Genomic DNA, 11,570 nt, shown 5'->3' with positions numbered 1-11,570 from the left:
AGGGTCATGGGACCAGACCACAGAGTTAGATGTGCGCTGAATAGGCTCCTGAGATCCTGCCCAAGGGCCTGTCCTCTGTTCCTTTCCAGCTGTGTGACCTTGGGCCAGTCACTCAACCTCTCTGAGCTTCAGTTTCCTCACCTGGAAGTGGTAACATTCACGCCATCCGGTCGCAGGGCTATTGCGAGGCACACCCGAGATCAGTCGCTGACATTGGTGTGCAGCCTGTCCGATGCCAGACACAGGTAAGAGCCAGCTCATCGTCAGAGCGGATTAAAGGGCCATTCTGCAGCCAGGAGGCCAGAGGCCAGAGGCTTAACCACTCTAAGCCTCGGGTGCCTCCTGGGTAAATGGGGACCCTAGCACTGTCATCAGAAGCTTGTGGTGAGGTTCCGATGAGGGGGCGCAGGGCAAGCAGCCAGCACAGAGCTGGAAGGAGGGAGCCGTAGGTAAATGACAAGTTTTGCAGTCAGCTCCATTTCCCTGCGTCACTGCCGGCCCTGGGGAAGGGACTGGGAAAGAACGCCAGTCAGCGCCGCCTCCCACACACCCCGGTTCCTGCCCGTCCCTGGTCCCTGTCCTGTTGAGCAAGATTCCAGCTGGGCCTGTCGCAGACTCAGGCTCAGTGACTGCGCCCCTCGCTGAGCTGAGCACCCCAGGCTGCAGATTGAGGGCCCGGCAGGGGACGGGCAGCCCCACCGGCCCGCTGCCCTGGTCCCAGGCCTGGAGCTCACTAGGCTCCTTTTGGCACCGCAGCCAGACGGCCTGAGAGTTATGTGTTCTCCATCTCCCATCCCTGCTCCAAGCTCTGAGTTCCTTTCTTAAGTGACTTGCAATACTCAGAGTGGCAGTGGTTCTCAACCTTCCGGCCCTTTAAATACAGTTCCTCATGTTGTGACCCAACCATCAAATTATTTTCGTTGCTACTTCATAACTGTCATGTTGCTGCTGTTATGAATCGTCATGTAAATATCTGATAGGCAGGATGTCTTAGGCGACCCCTGTAAAAGGGTTGTTCGACCGCCAAAGGGGTTGTGACCCACAGGTTGAGAACCACTGCTTTACACCCTATGGCCAACTCACTGTAAAGAATTCTCCAGTCCTGGGAATTCTAGCAACAAGATGGCTTGCTTTCCCCATTCTGAAGCGCGCACCCGCCCATCAATACTTACTGGCCCTGCTCAGGTCTGCTGGGAGGGGAGGGGTGTGCAGGGACCGGAGTCTAGAAGGTACTAGGCTTCTGCGGACTCCGTGTGTGAGTCTATGCAGGAAGGCTGGGATTTCAGGAGGTCCTCAATGAAAGCTTTTTCTGGTTGTGGTTGTTTGGTTCTTTCCTTTCTTTCTTTCTTTTTAATTTTTTTTTTTTTTTGTTTGTTTTTGGTAGGTAATGAAGGGAAAATGGAGCCTCTTGAATCTTAACTGAAGGATCCTAGAATGTACCATTATGCCCCTGGATCTACTGGGAAAGGGGGAAATGAAATTCTTTGAAGGCCACTGGCTTTACAGGAGAAAGGAAGCCCCGCAGAGCAGGAGTGAGGCGTGGTGTGGGCAAAGGTCAAAGCCCCAAAGGCAGCGCCTCCTGCACCACAGGGCACAGGGAGCCCCGAGCCTGGCGTGAAAAGAGGGCCTCCATCGCTTCTCCCAGGCTGTGTGGCTGGGGAAAGTCCCGCAGCCTCTCTGATCCTCAGTTTCTTGATCCGTGAAATGAAAACGGTAATACCCACCCTGTTTACTCTATTGCGTTGTCAAAAGAACCACATGAAGTTTGTGAACAACCAATGTGCACGTAATGAGTAGAATATGATTATGTCAGTGTCGTGCTCAAAACGTTGGTTACTCTGGAAAGTTAATTTGCAGTAGGAAATACAGAATCAAAGAAGGTATAAAGGCCATCAAAGATTTAAAAATAGATTGATGAGATCATGGTAATAGCAGAAGGACACTTTTGAGGGGAGGGTGCCAAGAAACAGAGAGAAGAGCTGGGACCTCAACAAGTGGGACCTCAACAAGGATCCTGGATTTGATTCCTGTCAAGGGCATGTACCTTGGCTCGGGGCGGGGGGAGCCGTCAGGCCCCCCGTGGAGGAAGCTGGGGTTTGCTCACTGATGTGCTGAGTAATGAGGTTGGGGAACAGTCCATGATGTGAGTGTTTTCTGTGAGTCATTGTACCATCCATACTGAAGGTCACATGCAAAAGCCAGAGCCAGGAACAGGCATGCCAGCCGAGGCTAGGACTGTGTCCAAGAACCCGTGGAGAAGATGCGCTGGCCCAGGAGGGTGGTGAAATGAGTTGGACACTCCAGGCAAGTTCAGAGAAAGCCCAGCGAGAGGCCATGGAGGAGGTCAGAAGGAACACTCAGCTGTCTGGGCAGAGGAGACTGCCAGCAAGCGTAAGGACCTGCCCCGAGGATGGGGTTGGAGGGCAAAAAGAGCAAGAAGTTTGGAAGGAGCTGAAATCCATGGCAGGGTGGTGAGGATGCTACTCAGGATGCTACTCAGCCCTGAAGGGAGCCTGCCAGGCCCCTGGCATAGGGTCAGAGCTGCAGGGCAAAGGGAGTATTGATTCCAGGAGTGAGACACCTGGATTGTGTCTTGGTCCTGCTCCCCCAGAGAGCAGTTAGGGACCGCAGGCTCCGTGTGACCTGGAGCTATGTCTCATTCCTCTCTGTAGCCTTACTGCCCCGCACAGAGCCTAGTGTTCAGAGGGCACTCAGTCAATGTACCTTGGAATGAACCAACAAATGGATGGCAAATGAATACGGACACGTTAAAAATACCAACATGTTTCTCTTTTTGGTGACTCTTGGCAGACTTTGGCCTTCTTTCTAGTGCTAGATAGCTAATGTGGACAGCACCTCATTGTCCCTCCTGAGACCCCCTGGCCATTGACCACGTCTCGGGTCTCCGTCCCTTCTCTTTATATTGTGTATGTTCTCAAGATGACTGTGCTCCATTTAGTGGCTTGTTTCCATGACAACTTGTTCCTTCATACCGTCTAGTTCCCAGGCATTACCTACTGTACCTTATTCAGTTCCCAGCCTTGCTTACATCCTGTCCTGATGTAGAATGTCTTCCATTAAGGGAACATCATCTTCTCAGAAATTAACTTTAAAAATGTCATTAAACAGATTATGGCATGTTGGGTGTGTTTTTTCAACTAGAAGTAAAAAATTTCTCCACCACTTCCTTGCCAAGAAACACATTTCCTTGTCAGCTGTTTTCATCGACTCTTTTCAAAACTTTTTGTCTCCACACGTATTGAAAGCCAGCCTTTAGGAGAAGCATTTGGCTCCCAACATAATTTGGCTCTCAAACTTTCACCCACTCCCCTGGACTCCACCCCCTGCTGGCCACTGCCACGATCACAGTGTCATAGTCTCACCTTCCATACTGAAGATCTGAACCATCTCCAAAAAGAGCCGTGACACACGACTCACTTCTATTTTACTGTCAGTTTTGTTAGTCTCGTCCAAATGTGCTTTTAGGGCTCCCAACGTGGTTTTCATCACATTACTGAAGAAGGATCCATCTGACCCATCCTTGGAACTCATCTTGCTCCACTCCTTGGGTGCATCTTGACCACGGTCTCTTCCTCAGCAATAAAACTTGTGAGACTTTTAGGAAAGTACTCAGAAGGGGCCAGCGAATGCCGGTTGAGGGTCATCTCATCTTTCTTCTCAAGGTGGACATTCACATCAGCTGCCAGAATTCTCTACCACGCCCCTTGCGGCCAGCTGTGGATAGGCTTGTCCTTGGTCCAGCAACCAGACCTGTCCATCACTTGAGGCCGTTCACCACCGACCACCCCTGCCTTCCAGTGCAGCATCACATTGGTCCAGGCATTTGGTATCTCTCACTTATAAGGCCTCTCATGACTCAATTCAGTGTACTGTGGAGGTGTCCTGGCTAGATCCGTCCTTCAGTGCTCAGAGAGCTTCTACATAGTGACCATTTATTGTGGCTGAGGTGTAACGCCAAGTTCCTTAGAACAGCTTCCCTCTGACTGTGCATCAAAAATCCAATTTTGATTTCTCCTGCTCTTTTCATGCCTGCATTTAGAGCTAACATGCACAGAAGGATATGGAAAGCTCATCCTATCTGTGCAGCTATACCATGACTAAAAAATATTTTCTAAAGAGTTAGTCTGCCTCTAGCCGGTTTTGCTCAGTGGATAGAGCGTCAGCCTGCAGATCAAAGGGTCCTAGGTTTGATTCCGGTCAAGGGCACGTACCTTGGCTGCAGGCTCCTCGCCACCCCGGGCCTTGGTCAGGGCTCATGCAGGAGGCAACCGTTCGATGTGTTTCTCTCACATCAAAGTTTCTCTCTGTCTTTCCCTCTCTCTCCCACTCTCCCTAAAAAACGAATGGAAAAATAGTCTTGGGTGAGGATTAACCAAAAAAAAAAGGGCTAGTCTGCATACTGTACATGGGGGAAATTGTGTGGGGGAAAGTCTTTGCTGGCCGTTCACTATACTGGGTTGAATTGTTTCCCTCCAAAATTATGTTCAAGCCCTAGTCCTCAGTACCAGCAAAGGTGATCTTATTTGGAAAGAGGGTCTTTGCAAGTGTAATTAAGATGAGGTCCTACTGCATTGGAGTGGGCCTAATCCAACCACTGCTGTTCTTACACGAAGAGAGAATCTTGACACAGGAGAACGAAGCCGGGCATGTGAGGACGAAGGCAGAAGTTGGAGTTATGTTGCCAGAAGCCACAGAAAGCAAAGGCTCGCCAGCCAGCACCAGAAGGGAGAAGAGACAAGGAAGGGTTCTGCCCTAGAGACTTTGGAAGGAGCCCAGCCCTCCCGACACCTTGAATGCCGCTTCTAACCTTTACAGCCAAAGAACTTTGAGGCCCTGAGAGGAGAAGCTATGTAACCACCGTTCCAGGGCTAGCAAAGGGCAGAGCCAAACTCAGAATCCTGTGCTCTTTCCAAATGAGAAATCAAGAACTGGAAAAGTGGGAGGGCTTAGATCTAAGGAGGTAGGTTTTGTAGAACCCCACTCCATAGCTGGGAACATACACGTTTCCCAAAGGAGGATGTATGGGGATCAGGATTCAACCTCTACTCTAGTTTTCAAAATTAATATTTGAATTCATCCTGAACATTTAAAGATTGGGCACGTTCCTATAAACACCTAGGTGCCTGGCTATTTCAGGAAATGTGAGCTGATCTGTGAGAAAGTGAATAAAAGCTGCCCCCATTTCACGCTCAGGCTGGGCAGCCCCACCTACCTGGCCAGCTGCACAATTTATATGACCTACACACCCCCGTGGGCCCTGGAGTTTGCAACCCTGGGGAGCGGGGAAGAAGGGTAGAGGCCCTGAGCCTGGGGGTGAGAGTTGTAATGTCAGGGGGCGAAGAAGCCAATCAAGGAACCCCGAGACAAGCAGGGCCGGGGAGCCCAGGACAGAGTTTCCATCTGTTTGCAGGGGAAGTGGCAGGATATGGAAACCGGAAAACAAAAAAAAAGGGAAGGTGGGGGGAGGGGGGTTCAACCCTCCAGTACTGCACAGTGCTGATGACTTAGGCAAAACATCTCCTTTCCTATTTTTAACTGGAGCACAGAAGCTGCGTCAGAGGACGGGCTGCTGACTCACCCAGCTGAGGCGCCTTTCTCTGAATTGCACAAATGCCACCGACACCGGCTGCAGAGCTTTGGAGAAGCAAAGACAGCGACGCCTGCACACGGGGCAGTCGTAGAGCGCTCTGAGTGGGAGCTCCGTGTTCTGGGCCACGGCTTTCTGGAAGCTGTCTAGGATCTCATGGTTGAATGATGCAGATGCTCAGAGGGAAATCATTTATCTGTTTGAGCTGAATTAGTAACCCCGTGACACTGTTGCCCTCTAGAGTTTAGCGAGGACTGGTTTCCAGTGTAATGACATGGAGAATCGAGACAATTTTCAGCAAGACTATTTTCTAGTTGTATGCATATCCCCGCACTGGGAGTAGACAGATCCAAGAACAAAGGGTTCTGAATGCTCTATGGGCAAGAAGCACGTTGTGACAATGGCGGGACTTGAGTGTCTGCAGAGACCACGGCGGTCAAAGCAGGCAGCCCTCCCCACGTTGCTAGGGGGAAATGGGGCGGTTGCGGTTGCGTGCGGCCCTGCTCCAGCCCCCGGGGCCTCACCGCTTCAGTGCGCCCCTGGCTGCCAGCTGCCAGCCGCTGCATCTCTTTGCCTGGGGACGTTTTCAGAACCGAGGAGAGCCAGATGTGCCAGGGAATGAACACCACCCAGGGGCAGCAGCAGCCCCCCATCAGCAACTGGCAGGAGTTGCTGTGTAAAAACCCCAGTCCCCACCCTAGGCCTGTGTTCCACAGTGGGTGAGCAAGAGAGCAGGCTGCGGGCTTTGGAAGGCAACTATCTCCTTGCAATTTAATGATATAATAATGTTGTTTTGTTTTCGATGTGTGTGTGTGTCACATAGTTTACATATCTATATAAAAGGTATATACTGTCTACATAATACTATATGTGTATATGTATGCATACTAAATAATGTAAATGTGATGTGTATGTTTATGTATGTATATTACTTTCTATTTATGAAAAGTGATACGGTTTTTCCATTTACAATGATGTTATAAAGTTGCCTTTTAGAATAGACTTGTTTAGTGAAAATGCTGAGTCGATTACAAGAACATATGGGTAAATGGTAGAGCACGACCTATGCCAAGATGGTAAGAAATCGTGGGGCTCTGCAGGAATGACTTGTGTGGCTCCTGCTTTGTTTTGCAGAACCTCAGGTGCCCCAGGAACTTCCCAGGTGGACAAGAAGAAGGAAGGCAAGCTTCAGGGCCCCCACCTGTCTCAAACAGGGCAGCTGTGTCTTTACAGGATGGGAATTGGTGATGTAAAGAGTGAATTGGCCCGGCCAATGTGGCTCAGTGGTTGAGCATTGACCTATGAACCAGGAGGTCAGTGTTCAATTCCCAGTCAGGGCACATGCCAGGGTTGCAGGCTCGGTTCCCAGTAGGGGGCATGCCGGAGGCGCAATGGATGATTCTCTGTCATCATTGATGTTTCTTTCTCTCTCTCCCTCTTCTTTCCTCTCTGAAATCAATAAAAATATATATTAAAGAGTGGATTGGAGGAAGGGGGTCTACAGCTAAAAAGAATAATAGATAATCAGTTTGAAAAATTCAAATGGGGTCCAACAGTCAATTGATCAAAAAATGGAGGCCCAGGGAGTTTAAATGACATCTCCCGGTTCCCACTCAGAGGTTGTGAGAGAGCCAGGACACAGCCCCATTTACAAGACTCTCGGCCATGCAGGACTTGGTGAGGCCTTGAAGGATGGGAGGGAGTGGCTGGGAGGAAGTGGACAGGGAAAGAAGATGAGAAGGGCTTTACGACTGAGCAGGGTCAGGAGAGCAAAAGTGTGAAGTGGAATGCAGATGACTCTCCTGGGGGTCAGGTGGAGAGGAAAAGAGAGGAATTAGGTGCGGGAATAGATGGGAGGAGGGCGGGGAATGTGACTTCACCAGGATGTGTGGGTCCAGATCTCTGAGCTGGGAAATGACACGTGAAAACCTCGCTCTGGGAGGCAGCATAATAGAGAGTAACTATGTTCCAATGTCGCTCCCAGAACACACTGTGCATAAGTTACTTATCTTGTTGGCGCCTCAGTTTCTTCATCTTATAACAGCAATAACATCACAACTCCCTTCATGAGGTTTTGGTAAAGATTAATGGAAATAATACACCAAAAACAGTGTCGGGTACCCAGTAAGGGCTCAATACATATGTAACAGCTATTAAGATGTTTTCAATGAAGGACTGAATTGTGTTGAGAGAAGGAAGTGCCTCGGCTTAGCTAGTTAGTAGCAGAGCCAGAATTAGATGTCCGTTCTTCACGGTCCTAATTCAACACTCTTTTCTTTCACTGCACCGCGTTTGAAAACAACGCATTCTTGTTTTCTTGTTTGTATGATTAGCATTTCCACCCGCAAGTCATAGCATGCTTATCTCAGGGCAGACATACCCCCACCGTGGTTTCCTGTGGGAAAAACAATTTGGATCTATTTCTTTCCCTTCCTAATTAATATGTCACATTTAGAGTGAGTACGCCGCTCACTCTGAGAAGGCAAGACTTTTCCATTTTCAGAGCTTCAGCCTCTGACACCGCAGCCTGACTTTTAACAGTATGAAATTACCTGTGACCATAGAATTTAATAAGGATTCTGATTGTTTTTGTGTCTGTAGAGAAAATAACATTTATTTTGATGAAAATGTTATCTTTTCCTTTTTTCATCTAATAAATCATTCTTAGGGCCCAAGAGTTGCTGTTGTTCTTTACGATTCATTGATCAACAATGAAAGAACAAACAAATCAAATGCTGAAACAAATCAAATGACAGACCAGTCTCCCAGAATGCAGTCTCCTAAAGACTACGAGATGGTGGCTTCCTAGGGGATTCTCTAATCCAGCTCCTTCCTCTTTACAGATGAGGAAATTAAGGTGAGAAAGGGGAAGTGACGTTTTTTGCAAAGTCATTCAGCTGGTTGGTGGTACAGAGGGATTTTGAACCTATTTCTTTTATGCCTTTGAATGGATTTCTAAAAAGTCTTCCTGTATTATTAGGCAGGCCAATCCAGGTTGACACTTGTTTGTCCAAAGAAAGTTTTATTGATACACAGTCATGTTCATTAATTTCCTTGTTGTCTATGGTTGTGTTCTCACTACAGTGGCAGAGGTGAGTTCTTACAACAGAGACCCCATGGCTGCAAAGCCTGAAATATTTATTATCCATCAATTCACAGAAAAAGTTTGCCAATCCCTGGTGTGTATCAAGCCTGGTTGAAATACGATTTTTCCGCCTTGTTTTTGTTCTTTTTGTTAAGAGTTAAAGAAAGTGAGGTTGGGCAGGGAACAATGGGGAAAAAAAGAAGAAGAAAGAGCTGCCCTAGCCAGTTTGGCTCAGTGGATAGAGCGTCAGCCTGTGGACTCAAGGGTCCTGTGTTCAATTCCAGTGAAGGGCACATGCCAAGGTTGTGGGCTCAATCTCCAATAGGGGGCATGCAGGAAGCAGCCAATTAATGATTCTCTTTCATCATTGATGTTTCTATCTCTCCTTTCTTCTCTGAAATCAATAAAAATATATTTTAAAAAAATAATTGACACCCTAACCGGTTTGGCTCAGTGGATAGAGCGTCAGTGGATTCAAGGGTCCCAGGTTCGATTCCGGTCAAGGGCATGTACCTTGGTTGCAGGCACATCCCCACTAGGGAGTGTGCAGGAGGCAGCTGATCGATGTTTCTCTCTCATCGATGTTTCTAACTCTCTATCCCTCTCCCTTCCTCTCTGTAAAAAATCAATAAAATATTTTTTTAAAAAATTGACTTCGAAGGTCTTTGTCACTATTACTGACTTTGGGTGGGAAAGCTAGTTCTTACTCCCTTAGGATGAGATATGTTTATTTTTTTCTCTCTCAGGTGAATTAAAACAAAAATACTTAATGTGTGAAGAGACTAACATATTCCATATTATAATCAGGATTGATTAGGTTCTAACAGAGAAAACAACAGGTATAAAATCTAAAAAAAAGGAAAGACAAGGTTTAACATCTTGAGTAGAATACTAAAAGTGATCTATTACTATGACGGCATTTGGAATGACTGGATCTTGCTGTCAGAGAGAAGCACAACTAGAACAAATATGGAGTCGACGAGGGCATCAGAATGACACCTGGAAAACCCTGACAAAATACAGCCACCACGTGGAGATTCATGAGATGAGAAATAGTGGCTTAGACTTTAATGCAATATCCTTTTCTAAGCCGTTACAATTAGAGGTGAAAAGGGAACTCTATTTAATTACCTTGGGCAGTATCTTTCTGCCTCCATAAGATTAACAAAGCACATTTCACAATAGATGTCTCAAGAAATTTAACTTAACCATTCATTTAAATCTGAAGTGGATAAGCTGCAATTAAATAAGCATTTTATCTCCCAAGTTAGACTGGTCCTAATAAGCGAGTCTACATCTTGTTTTCAAGATCAAAATTGCTTTTTGTGACAGCACCTCCTTGCTGCTCGTCCTTCCGATGGGGCAAGCACTTCGGCGCAAGGGCAGGCTGGCCTAACATAAGGACAGCAGAACAGAAGTCTCCAGAAGTCTTGTGAACCCTTCGAAGGCACAGTCAGTGGGAAACAAGAGAGATTCTGCTACATCAGAACAGTGGTTATAATTTAAAGGAAATTAAAACCCCTTTACCAACCCCTCTAGTGCCCCCCTCATAGGGAAGGGGTGTAACCTGGGCATTCGTAGTAGGCAGAGAGCCTGGCCATGGTTCCATAAAGGCATGGCCTGCCCAGAGCTTTTGGAATTTACCAGAAGTTACTATGTGTTGTCATTTACTGTCTGAGCATCTATCTGTCTTCCTGAGTAGATTGGAAACATGCCAAAGGCAGGGACCGTGGTTGAGCGTATGGGTATCACCAGCACCTTCTCTGTGCCCCGTTCAAATGTTCGCTGTCGATGTTGGTGATGTTGTTCGGTAGGTAAGTTAGTTAATTCGTAGAATTTACAAAGGCAAAAGCATCCAGTTTCCTCACAAAACTGAGCAGTTGATTGTTTGTCTCAGTTAATGTGGGGAAGGTCCCTCCTCTCTAGGAGGAATGAATACAACACGAGTACAAAAATCCATACAGTGTGTCCATTTATTAATATGCACATTTGTTTGTTTAGAAAACACAGTAAAACATCAGGATATTTGAATAAGCCAAACATGTAAATGCATATTCACCTTCTCTGATCCTGTTTTGGTTCAAAGTTATGCCAATGACTCAGCATTTACCAGAGTCTGGGCTATGGGGCTGGCCCTGAGAGATGACAATAGTTATTCCTGGGAAACCTGTTCTGTGGCTCAGTAATTGGGGGAAATCCTCAATGAAACAGGTTAACATAAAGCCCTTAAAGTTTCTGAATTACGCCAACATGCTTTATGAATCGTCAAGGTTAGAAGGCAGATGGTATGGATTTAGGAACATCACGCAACTCCTTTTATGGAAAAACTAAGGGACTAGTGTCCTGAGGAACACACTTTGGAAAATGCTGAGCCAGACACGTTTCTAGTGTAGGCTCCTCCTGTTAGAGAAATTTGAAGACCTAAATCGAAAGACCTGCAGTTCCGTACAACTTACTGGGATGTTGGTTCTCCATCTGGCTGGCCTGTTAGAATCCCCAGGAGCTTTAAGCATGCCTGTGCCCAGGGGTTCTCTGAGGGCGAGATTTCTGATCTATTAAACAGGGTTGTCGTGAAACCTAAATGAGATCATATGTGTCAAATGCCTACTCAGGGACCTGAAACAAAGTTTGGTCTTAAATATATATATATAATTTCTGGGGATATTGTCAAATTCCAATTAAGAAATGTTGAAGACACAAAAAAAGAAAATCATAATTTGGCTGTCGTGGTTTTGCATCTCTGGATGCCAAGGTCAGAGTAGAAAGGTATGATGAGAAACAGGATGTTTGCATGGCCTCAAAGTATTTCCCCACCATATACTGATTGGACGAGACTAAGGAACCATGACAACTAAACGCAATGTGTGAGCCTGGATT

Source organism: Myotis nattereri (genome assembly GCF_964212035.1).
Source record: "Myotis nattereri genome assembly, chromosome: 17".
NCBI lineage: Eukaryota > Metazoa > Chordata > Mammalia > Chiroptera > Vespertilionidae > Myotis > Myotis nattereri.
Note: the sequence above shows the minus strand (reverse complement) of the source record.